At 36.0% G+C, this 13,096-nt stretch overlaps 1 protein-coding gene across 3 annotated transcripts in view; it reads right to left on the reverse strand.

The window, feature by feature from the left end:
- WARS2 (tryptophanyl tRNA synthetase 2, mitochondrial) overlaps positions 1-13,096 on the reverse strand; it is a 72,797-nt gene that overhangs the window by 46,856 nt on the left and 12,845 nt on the right. The window contains exon 1 of one of the 3 annotated variants that reach the window (XM_079144426.1): positions 8,971-9,048. The exons of the other annotated variants lie outside the window; for them this stretch is intronic. The gene's annotated coding sequence lies outside the window, so the exon portion shown is untranslated. Of the gene's footprint in view, positions 1-8,970; positions 9,049-13,096 lie in introns of those variants that run through there. 3 annotated transcript variants of the gene reach the window in all.

Consider the following 13,096-nt stretch of genomic DNA (forward strand, 5'->3'; position numbering starts at 1 on the left):
GTTCAATAAATATTAGTTATCATCATCTAATAAATTACTAAGTCAACAGGGATGTTAACACAATTCCACTTCCAAATAACATATCACCTATGCTGTTTCAATAGCTTCTGACTTTTGCAACCCTCATACCATTAGCTAATCCATATTTTTAAAATAATGAATCACTTACTGGGTTCTCCTTTCCTACAGAGTTAAGTTCAAACCCCTTAATTTAGTGGATGGATTCTTTATAATCTGATTTTAGATACATAAGGATTAATAAAATAAGGTAGAGGTCAGTATCTCTATGAATTAACCTTAATTAAGGAAGTAAAAAGTCTTATGGGAAAACTTAGATTAATGTTTTATATTTAACATTTTTATGCCATGCTACTCTTCATTAAATCCTAGCACTAGAGTCAATATCATGTACAACTAAAACACTAAGAATATTCATTCATCTTTAGGATCTATAAAATCCCAAATGGAAGAAAAGATTTATATAACTGACATTCTTCTACATAAAATTAAATTTATAGTATTTCCATTGCTTGATGTAGTGGCTTAACTATGTCCCCCTAAATTTATGTCCACCTGGAACTTCAGAATGTGACCTTATTTGGAAAAAGGGTCTTTGAAGATGTAATCTGTTAAAATGAGGTCATCCTGGATTAGAGTGGGCCCTAAATTCAGTAACCCATTTCTTTAGAATACACATAGAGACACAGAGGGAAGAACTCATGATGGAGGCAGAGATTATAGTGATGCAGTTATAAACCAAGGAACATCAAGGACATCCAGGAGCCACCAGAAGCTGGGAAGAGGCAAGGAGGGACTGATTCTCCTCTAGGCTTCAGAGGGAGCATACTCTACCAACATGCTGATTTCAGACTCCCAGGCTCCAGAACTGTGAGAGAATAAACTTCTGTTTTATTAAGTCATTCAGTTTGAGGTACTCTGTTCCTGTAGCCTTAGGAAACTAGTGTACTACACTAATGCAGTAAACTGACAGTGTGTCTCTTGGGATCTGTAATCCACTGCCATTCCTGTTAGAGCGTCATTACACAGGCCACTGAGCTCCTCTTGCAGAGCTGCACAAGCCCATGCTGGGGCAATGCAGAGTAGAATAAAAGCATTCTGCACTAACTACTAGGATTGGCCAAACCACGACTGTATAGGTAGTGGTGCTGAGACACAGAAAGCATTGCTGGTAGACCACATCAAATAAACAACTAGCCCAAATTGACTAAGGGGGTGTAATCATAGATGAAGTTGCTGTTATTTTGTTCTGGGATCAGTTCAAAGTCGTAGGGTCATATTTACATTGATTCCTTAAAATTTTTATTGCACATGGTTGGCTTTGCTTTACTTATTTCTTCCATTTAAACAGTAACTCTGAAATTCCTACTATGTTATATGTTGGGACTTGCAAATAGTTATAATCATTCAGAAAAATGTAAATGTAAACTTAGCAAATACTATTTCCTTTGTTGCAAAATATTGATCATATACCATTTTCTTCTGATGAAGTAGTATAAAATGCAGTGTTTGAACTGCTGTGAGCTACTGTTGTTCTCTTCTAAAGGAAACGATTTTCCTTTGAAATTTTAATAGATTGTTTTTTTGCATAATCACTCCAGAGAGATAGCTTTTCTTAGAAAATAAACAATGAGCTATTTCTTTTACTTTTGAAAACTAAGTACACATGTCTATAAATTTTCTTTGAAGCTCTTCAGAAAGAATCTCTAAAACATTGTGTATGTAATTAATAAGCTTGGGAGAAAAAAAACAGAAAAATTTGAATTTGCGAACCAAATTGGGCTGATCATTAATTCACCATCCCTCTTTATGTTTAAAAGAGTATGTCTATAATCTCTGGAAGCTCTCAATGACAGCCCATAAAGTTAGAGAACAAATAATCCAATATATTTTTGACATGCCACATCGCTTCCTGCATGTCACATCTTTGGGCCTCTTATAAAAGTTTTGAAAAAAAACTGGCAACCCATATACAGATGCAGAGAGGATGGTATCAAAGAAGTGTCAGTTTTGGAGGCATTTCAGAGTTTTCAAGTCCTCAAACTTCCCATTAAATTTTAGAATTTTGCACAGGCAAGTACTTGCTTCCTCTAAAACCCTGCCACCACACTGAAAGCTCTTCTGCTCATGCCCAGTGGCACGAGTAGATCCTAATGCTGATTTACACTGTGTGTGTGTGTGTGTGTGTGTGTGTGTGTAAAAGAACTGTGCATTCTTTAGTCAATTGCCTCACTGACCTAATAAAATTCAAGAACATTCTTTAATTAAGAAAGCCTTTCCTTCCCTGATTGTTTACGTAAACTGATGACAGTTTTTCTTTTGGTTATTAACTTAGTTTGTCATGTACTGGTGAATAAACTAAAGAAACATTTATAATTTCATTTGTAAAGTAATGCAGCATCAGAGTTTTGTTTCTCTAAACCCAATAATCTCATTTTGTATTTGAAGTAACCAAGTTGTGAATGCATAAATCAAAATACTTATTCTCATTTATATTTTATTTTCATTTTCCAACAGCTCTAGAAAGGTGCCTTTATTCACCAATGAAATATTTATCATGTTTCTTTTAAGAAAACACTTCTATTTCCATATACTTTCCACTCTGATTTTATTTTTATATAAATTATCCAATTTTTAATACATTTTGTTTTTATATCAATATAGTCTATTTTTGTAATGATGTTTTGAGTCAAAAATAATAATTTTTCAACAACAGCTTCACAACAAAATCAGTACTCACTTAAAGTGTAAAAAATTTAAATGCAATTTATTTATGAGTTTTGGGGACTTCCCTCTTCCTCAAATAGAAAAATTTTAAATGTTGTATATAACTCTTTGCTCTTAGTTTTTAATAATTTCAAATACACCTTTGAAAGTGTATCTTGAGGGTGCAGTATTTTTCATTTAGTCAACAAATTACCGTGTGCTGAACAAGTATTAATGATAAAATACTTGGTATCACAAATAACACCATTAGTTGTCTCAGTAGGTAAACTTGTATGTTTTTGTGAAAAATAACAGACTTTCATTTTGACATTACTATGACATAATCACAGATATAAGAAAGGAACTGCAAAAGCTCATGTCTGAAACATTCAACCTTGAGGGTTAGAAATGTGAGAACCAAGCGGAACAGAACTGTTTTCTGTGGAGAGGCAGAACCCTAGCTGGATAGAGATGAGGATGTTGAAATGTCACCAATTCAGTTGTATCGAAGAGTTTTTCTCTGCTTATTTTCTGTCTTAAGAAACTTGTGATTTTTAAAAACGCTGCAGCAGAAAAAACAGTCCAATGACATATCAGATGATTTATGAAACAAAGGATTTTTCAGTTTCTTTCATATTTCTAACAACTTTTTTTAGTTGTTGATAGACTTTTATTTTCTTCATTTATTTATATATGGTACTGAGAATTGAACCCAGTGCATCACACATGCTACGCAAGTGCTCTACCACTGAGCTACAACCTCAGTCCTATTTGTAAAAATTTTTACTTCTTTGCTGACCTACTCTTCCATTGACATTGCTGAGTAAATAAGGCTCAAGTCTCCTTTTTTAGCCTTTTCCTCCTACTGCTCATCTGCAAATTGTACTTCTCTTAGTTCCCTGAAAAAGCCATACCCTTTCTAAATTCTAAGCCTCTGCACATGCACTGCCGTCTGCCTGGCACACCTTTCCCTATCTGACAAATTTCAATTTACTTTTAAGAAACATCAAACATCACCAAATTTGTGGCATCTTTTCAAATCCTTGAAGTAAAATGAGTTACCTGCTTGTATAAGCACCTACAATGCTCTGTTCTTACTCTGTTATAGCACAGGGTTGTAATGTAATTTACTTGTCCTACATATCGGCTACCCTTACCAGCCAGGGAAATCCTCCAAAATAAGAGACATGTTTTTATTCCTAACACTGACAGGTGGAGGCTCAATAAATGTATTTGAATGAAGCAGAAATGAACACTCTATGAAGCTTATGGAATGTGAGAGTACATCTACCAAGACTGGTAGTAGGAATTTTCAAATGACCCCTTCTAGCTGCCTATCCAAATCCTAGCCACCTTTTAGTCAACAATACTTACAACTATGGAACACTTTCTAAATTCCTAATGTGTTATAATTTTAATTGAATCTATAATAAAATGCTCTTAGAATAATATGTGCTTAACATCTACTTTTATAATACCCTTATAAAGTTACTCAATCCACCTTACTGTGCAAGCAATCCTACCTGAAAGTTCAGAGTAGATTTTATGTGACATTTTTTGGACACTTTATCAGTGCTGTTCAAGAGGCAGCAATAAGTATACAAGGAGTTCACATACAACTTCAGTGTGACTTTTGATTAGTTCTGCCCTTAGGTAGAGTGTGTGCCTAATCTATAATATAGTGCCATTTCCTTTCTTCTGGAAGACCAGTGCTGTGTGGCCCCTGCCAAGGCACCCAGGAGCACTCCTATTCTGGCTAGGGCAGAAACACAGCAGAACGCCACAGGATCAGGATGTTTTGAGTTCAGATAAGGGATGGGATCTATGGGAAAACTGAGTGGAAATGTGTTTATTTTTTAAAAATCTGAATCTTAAAAAAGAACAAATTAATAATCTCAAAATCAGTATCAGATGTTGCATAATGACTTCAACAGAACAAATAACATCTGAAAACAAAATATTTGGAAATCTAGTTCCTTCTTTGCTCATCTGCTGCTGCTATGGTTCAAGGGGTCAGGACTCTGCTGTGATAGTTCCTAACAACCAAAAGTGACAGAGAGTAAAATATTTTGGTCCTATTAGCATCTTCGGTAGTAAGGAAGAAACGGCAGTTTCCTAATGTTAAGCTGATAAGCAGAAGAGAAATACATGCTTTCATATTAGAATCACTTCAACTTTCCTTTTCTAGGAAATAACCAATTTGGAATATAAGTTCATTGATTTATAATCAAAATAAGATCCATCCTATTTTTTTTGTGTGTGAAGAGAATCAAAAGATTTTACCAGTGAACAAGTCACACTTTACTAGCCTTATCTTATAATAAAGACTTTCTTTCTATACTTTAGGGTATTTAGTATACAATTACTATTATTTTTAAAACTAACCTCTTTATATGTTTTTATTTACTTTAATTTTATTTGCTAATTATTATTATTTTTTGGTGCTGGGGATTGAACCCATGGCCTTGTGCATACTAAGTACATGCTATATCACTGTGCTACACCCCAGCACCCCAATATTTAATTATTAGCTAAATAAGTAAATGATAGAGCTTATCATCACTTTCCTTTTTACTCTCAGAAAAAAGACCAGAAGCTATTTCCTTTTCTTTTTTTCAAGCAGTATCTGTCCCTGGCTTTCTTCCTCTTCAAAGTCGTTTACTTAAGTAAAGGCATATGCCATTAAATCTTGGTGTTCACTTATCACTTCTAAAACAAGATTCATGAACAAAGCCTCCCCGCAGTCTGTCTAAAGCACAAGTTAGTCATTTGTTCACTTTTAAATGGGGAATTGTGAACTATCTCAATGTTAATGGAACATTCTGACAAAGAGGCAAGAGCAAGAAGGTGTAGGTTCTTCTGGGACCATTGAAACCACAAATTTGAGCCTTGATATGACATTTCTAAACCATGGCCAGATTCCAGAGCTACAAGCAGCAGAACAATGTGTCCTAGATCTAACAACACACCCTTTTCATCTAGCACTGCCAAAACAAAACACTGCTACTACCCTGTATCTTAAGGAAAGCCAACATTCATGATTTGGAGCTTATAAAAACAGTACCATCAACTTTATTAAGTGCTGTTTCCAAACTGCAGTGTTGTGGGTTTAATTTAATGATTATACTTAATTACATAGAGACTTTCATTAGGGGCAACAGTAGTTTAATTCAATTAAAATAACCTTGCAATGAGCATATACCAGACACCAGATCATTCATTCATGAATCCATCCATCCATTCAGATATTCATTGAGTGCTAGACATGGATCAAACACTGTGTTGCACAGTGAGGATACAACAGTAAACACAAAATAACACATTAGTACAGAAATAAATTATCACATAAAACAGTCACTTCCCTTGAGAAGTCTATGGTCTAGTGAGTATCATGCCATACACAGCAAATCCACTGGTCCATTTTACTCAGAGACATTCTTAAAACTCCTGTCTGCTTAAGTCCCAGGGCCTCCCCTGCATTTATCAGGTAACCTCGGGTTCTTACTTTACAGAGTGTTTTGTTTTGGGGGGATTTTTGGTGCTGGGGATTGAACCCAGGGCCTTATACATGGAGGCAAGCACTCTACCAATGAGTTATATCGCCAGCCCTACAGAGATCAGTATGCAGCACCATCTTTTCTACTTTGCACTTCCAAATGCTTCCACGATGACAAGAATCCTCTTTCCTTTTTTGCTTCAAGAAAGATAACCTTCTAAGATTAGCCTTTGCCACAGAGCTTCTGATTCTTTCTTCTGTGTCTGTCAGAATATTTCTTCATCAAATTTTCTTTTCTTTCTCTTATCTTTAATCATTATCTCTTTACCAGGTCCTTCAAGTCTTCCCTACCATGTGGAAACATGAAGAGATCTACCCCTGTTGTGGGTTATTTCTCCTTGTACTCTTCCCAAATATTCCTGTGAGAACCCTACATCTGCTACCCATATTAACTTCCTCCACAATCTGGTTTCTTAGCCACAGAATGACTAAAGCTTTTCAAAAACCAAAAATGATCCTTATCCCATAATCCAGTGCCCTCTGATATCTTGTTGCTTTCCAAAGATCTCTCTGACTCTATCAAGTGACACTGTTTATATTATCATCCTTTAAGACACTCTCTTTTCATTTCCATGAAGCTACAATGAATTGTTTGTGCTTTAGGCTCTCTGATTTCTCCAATTTTGTCTTTGTTGATTCCTCATTTTTGTATTTTCATTCATTTAATGGGGACCTATACCAAAGCAGTTTTCAAATTTTTCTGTTACTACCAGTAATGCTTACTGGAAACAGTCTCCTTTCTTCACTTGTTCTTGCTCATCAAATTGATAAACTTCAAGGACAGTGACTGGGCCATGATGTTTACATCCCTGTTAGCCAGCCCTAGAGCCAGGCCTGGCTCCCTAACTCTATGCCCTCATTCAGGAGCTCTATCTCTGTCAGGTAACTAGTAATTTACGACCCAACATTTGGGTTTCGGCTTATGGTGGAAAGCCTGGGCCTAACCAAGTTTACTAGAACTATACATTGGAGTATCAGGCCTCTGCCGAGTTGATAACCAGAGCATTTTAATCTTCATATGCCGCTCCTCCCATACATATATCTTCTCTGGAACCTCCCGGGAAAAGAAGGATGTTTGCACTCCTGGAACTTTGGGCATATTATCACCTTTTCTTCCTCTTCTTCACTTTATTAGATTGAAAAAAGAACTATAACATTTGTTTCTTATAACAAAAACCTCCATAAAGTAATAACACAAAGCTATATAAAGGATATAAAAGTTCTTTCCTTCTTCATATCAAACCTAGCTAAGACCATTATATTAAGAGTCAGAAGCATATTCATTCATATCTTGATCCAAAAATATAAAATAATTTACATATATAGAGTAAATTTTTAAACAAAATTGGAATGACATATTACATTGCACTTGCTTTTACTTCCACTTTACAAATGTCAATCTGTTGTGATTGGGTAAAGTAGAGCCACTTTGGAAGACAGTTCCTTATAAAACAAAACATACCCTTACTTTAGGATCCAGCAAATTACACTCTTCGGCATTGATCCAAATAAGATGAAAAATCATGTCCACACAAAAACCCTACAAGTTATTCATAACTGCCAAAACTAAGAAGAAGGCAAGATGTCCCTGAATAGTGAATGGATAAATTGTGGTGCTTCTAGAATATGGCATATTGTTTAGCACTAAAAAGAAATGAGCTGGGTGCCTGTAATCCCAGTGGCTCAGGAGGCTGAGGCAGGAGGATCACGAGTTCAAAGCCAGCCTCATCAAAAGCAGGGCACTAAGCAACTCAGTGAGACTCTGTCTCTAAATAAAATACAAAATAGGGTTGGAGCTGTGGCTCAGTGGTCAAGTAACCCTGAGTTCTACCCCTGGTACCCCACACCCCCCAAAAAAGAAATAAGATATCAAGTCACAAAAAGACAGGGAGGAAACTTAAATGCTTATTACTTAGTGAAAGAAACCAATTTGAATGAGCTACATACTGTAAATACAAGCCATTATGCATTTGTTTGCTCTTGGAGTTGTATATTCTCTGGGTTTGGAGAAAAACTTTCTAGTGATCAGAAATAGATTGGGGAAACTTCTATAACTTGACAAATAATAACTAGAAAAAAAATCCCTCCAGCTAATATATTTTGTAGTGAGAAGAAGTTTTCCACTAAAATTAAGAACAAAACAAAAATGTCACCTTGCACCGTCCCTTCTCAATACAAGGTGACTAAAGCACAGAGGGATAAAGCAACTCAGGCAGGGTATGGTTGGGCCAGGAAGTCTGGCTCTACTACTAATTTGATATCTCATTCTTTACTCCTTTTTTCAAAGCCAGAGAAGAGATCTCAGAGCAAGTAAACACCCAAGGAAAATAAGACACCAACCTATCGAAAGGAATAGACTAATCTGAAAGTGACGAAATAGAAGCTTTATGTACACAAGGTTTAGCAGGGACAATATTGCTAAAAATCAGCAACATTGCTTTGCTTGGTTTATGGTTTGCAGGAGATTTTGTTTATTTTCCTTAATCTAGGAGAACTATTTGTTGTTCTCAATATTAGGGCAGCCAAAGGAAGAGAAGAAGAACAGGAAGATGGAAGATTCTGAGAGTAAAGTGTCTCAATGGTGAGAAGATGGAAGTGCTGACCTGCCTGGAGCAGAATAAATAATAACTTTGGCTTTACTGGGGAACATGAACAAGGTACAAGACCAAGTGCTATTGTACACAACACACTTTTTAGTAACCCAGTCAAATCTCAGCAAGAGTTTTTTGTCCCATTTCCAAAGTCAGGTTTGGAGATCTGGGAGTTGCTCTACCATGTAGGGGGCAGCCTGATGACCATTCCTGTCCACAAAAAAAGTAATTTTTCATGGTTTAGCATGGAAACTCTTTCTGCCACCTCGTTTCAGTGTAACAGATAAAAATGGCAATTCCCTACAATTTTATCTACTTGTAGAAGCTATAAATTCATTGCTAAGCACATCCTGCAAAGATCCAGAAAAAGCCTGCTGTATCAGAGCTAAGAGTTAGGCTTCCAGCTACCTTAAAACACATATGCTTGCTCCCTGTCATTACAGGTCCTCTTATGCAAGTCTCCTCCCCAATCCCAGAAGAGACCAGAGGATATGCCACTACTGTTGTTTCCTATCCACATTTTAAAGTAACAGAATAATAAAAATAATAAAAGAAAATCCAGCCACAATTGGCTCCAGTTGGTGTGAATAATAAGATGTGGTTGTCAGATTCCTGGGAAGTTGCCAATGTGGTTATTAGCTGCCCGACACTGGGCCCTCTTATAAACAGTATGATGCATACCATTTTAAATGAAGTCAATCTTTAGGACATTTTAAATTTGGGACTTAGGCATGGAGTCAAATAAACTATGAATTAGAATCCTTGCAGTAAGTGCTGTCCAGAAGAAAAAGGATAGATTGAGATGAAGGGAGATGGACTTTGGAAATCAACCTTTCCCAATTAAAATATGGTCCTTTTTTGAAGTCTATGATAGAAGACTCCTAGCTTTGACAAGTTGGCAGTAATCCTTGTGATCTATTTTAGTGGGATATATATTGTCACTACAAAAATAAAACATACTACAAAACTGGAGAGCAGACCCTGCCTGTGATCATTAGACAGACCGGACCAAGTGCCTCAAGCCTTTGATGCCTGGACATATTATTTTCTGGATGGTGTCCAGCAACCCAATGCAGAATAGCTTTTTCTCTACTGTATCCAGATGGCAAATGGAAGAGATCAAATTCAACAGTTTCAGGGCTAACCTTAATGGATGTGAAAGGCCGGCTCCTCTACTAGCTTTTTAGGGATCTACAATACAAAAAAGGTCTTTGAACAGAGAGACAAATAATTGGCTTTTTTTTTTCTTTCTCTCTTTTCAAAACTAAACCATGGATGTGGTGATCTGGTTCAAATCCATCTGCTGATTGAAAAAGACAGCCAAATATCTGATCAGTTCTAATCACTGACATTCTCATGATACTTTCTGTGAAGTTCAAATGGGTGTTAGAATTCTGGAAAGCTTTCTTCATTCCCTTCAGCCAAATATTTTCACTCTTCCTGTATTCAAAACTATAACCAAATATGCATGGGTGTATGTAGGTTTGTGTGTGTATACATGTGTGTATGTGTGAGTGTGAGTGTATTCCTAAATGTTTAAGTAGCATCAAATTACAATAAGATTCTCACATGCCCACCAAAGGCTATATTGGCTAGCCTTAGACAACTGTGCTATCGTATAAACAGACACCAGAACTTTACTATAAAGTCATTTGTACAAATAGGAATGTGGTATGAAAGCCTGTCTCATTCCCCAAACAAGAGGATTTTCTTAATGACCTATCAGAAATATATCCATTATATCCATAAAAGTCCTATGGTGTGGATCATAAGAACAGTTTTGTACATAGGGGAGGAGGCCCACTATTTGAAAGAGGAATATGTTTACCTTCCATGAGTTATTGCAGAAAAGAAAGATAGGTCAACTTGAAGTCACAGTTCTCAACCTAGGTTTATAGACTTGTGAAGTTGTACACAAAATTGTGAGAAGGCACATATATATATTTCAAGGAAGAAGATCGACATTTTAATAAAAAAAAAAAAAAAAGAATAGACCTCCAAAATCTAAGAACTCTGAGGATGAGCCTTAGAATCATGATTAGGCACATTAACAAATCTAGAGAAAGAGTACCTTCCCTTGAGGGGTAGAAACTTAAACAACAACACTTTATTGGAAAATGTGGTGATCCAAAGAACTGTCCAAGGGAAGTGGGCTGTGACACAGGTCAGTAATGTTCTGCACAAGGAGTAGGTGAGTCCCACAGCAGAGATAACTTCCCAGTTTTCATACTTAATTACCTTAGCCAATAGGTGATTCAGTGAACTTTCTTTGTCTGATTCAATACTCATCAAACTCATTAATAATTTAGCTTCCCAATTAAATTTGCCTGCAAATAGAGACTATGGTGTTCAGTGAAGAAACAGAAGGTATTTCTGATCACTCCATCTTCAATAAATGATAACATAGTTTGTGTGTGCATGTCCATGAACATGTAATTTGTGTGTGGGTATGTGTATACATGTGTCAATATATAAAAAATTTTCCTAATTTGGCTTCTAAGATGTTACCTTCTATTTTTTCTTCTATCTGACTATTACTATCTTACCTGGTTCTTCTCATTATTCTAACATCTTAATGTTAAGCCCAGGTTTAGTATTTGGACCTCTTTTCTTTCTAAATATACTGTCTAGACAGTGATACCCAATCTCATGGCTTTAAGCAAAGTCCATTCTGAGGAGTTCCAAATGTTTATCTCCACCTACACTTCTCTCCTGTGCTTTGGTCTTATAAATCTAATGCCTACCTGATATCTCCACTTAGATGTTCACTAGGCCTCTAAACTCAACATGCCTAAAAGTCAACTCATCTTCCCCAGAGTTTTGCTCCTGTTAGTCCTTATCATTCACTAAGTGTAAATTCTTTCAGTTCATTCCAGTTGCTCTGGAACCTTGGAATCTCAGATAACCCTTTTATTTTTTTTAATCCTTCATCTAATTAATCAGAAAATCTTTCTGATTCTACCTTTTTAAAAATAAGTATTAAAAAAGAAGGGGTACCTCATAAAAAATAGAAGAGAGATGAACAGAGTAGAAGAAGGAGATTGAGAGGGAGGTTGGAAAGGAGGGCATGGGGAAATCCTGGGGAATGAAATCTACCAAATTATGTTATATCTATGTATGAATATACCATAATGAAGCCTGTTTATATAAATAATTTTAAAGAATATACCACAAGGAATCCTGCTCATATAATTATAATGCTTATATATAATTATAACTAATATGATTATTATTTCAATAATAGAAGGGAGATCAATACACTAGAGCATGTGGATCAGGGGGAAGAATGAGGGGAGGGAAAGGGAAGAAACTGGGGAATGAGATTGATCAAATTATGTTATGTGTATGTATAAATATGAACTAATGAATCTCACTATTATGTATAATGCACCAATAAAAAATTTAAAACAAAAACCACAAACAAATACAGAGTGTAATCCCTCCTTATGAAATCATCTCCACAACCCATGCTAGTCCAAGCTACCATCATCTTACTTGGAGCTCACATTGGCTTCCTAACTGGTCTTCCTGCTTCTATTCTTGCTCCTCTATATTCTTTTTTATCCTAATAGGGTGAGGCTTTAAAGCCTATGTCAGATCATGTTATTACCCTCATATAACACCTTCCTATAATTTCCCAACTCAAAGCCAGTAAAGGCTAAAGTCTTTATAATTGCTTCTAAAGCTCTATAAAATCAACCTCCTCACTTACACTCTCTATTAGTAATCCTGTTAGAATTCTGAAATCTGCAGGGGGTCCTGGAACCAACCCCCTGAGCATATCAAAGGACAACTCTATAGTATTTGTTGAATAAAGAAAATGCTCACTTCCCTTCAGTCACACTGGGCCTCCTTGCTGGTCTTCAGACATGCCAGTATAGGACCTACCTCATGGTCTTTTCATTCTTTCTCCTGGATCACTTCTCCCCTAGATATGTACCATGTATATATATCACCATCTTCAGGTCTTTCATCAAAAACCACCTTCTTGGAGGCTTTTGCCGACCACCTAACTCAGAAAATGCAATATCCCTTGGCAGTCCCCATCTCTTGTCCTTGCTTAATATATTTCTCTGTCACTTTCTATCACCTAACATACTATATATTTTAATTATTTGTTTACTGTCTTTTTCTACTAGTAGAATGTAAGTTTTTGTCTGTGTTCTTCCTTGGTCTATCTCCAAAGCATAGTACACAGTACTCAATGAATAGTTTATAAATAAAT

The sequence above is a fragment of the Sciurus vulgaris genome (genome assembly GCF_902686455.1).
Source record: "Sciurus vulgaris genome assembly, chromosome: 1".
In the NCBI taxonomy this organism is placed as follows: Eukaryota; Metazoa; Chordata; class Mammalia; order Rodentia; family Sciuridae; genus Sciurus; species Sciurus vulgaris.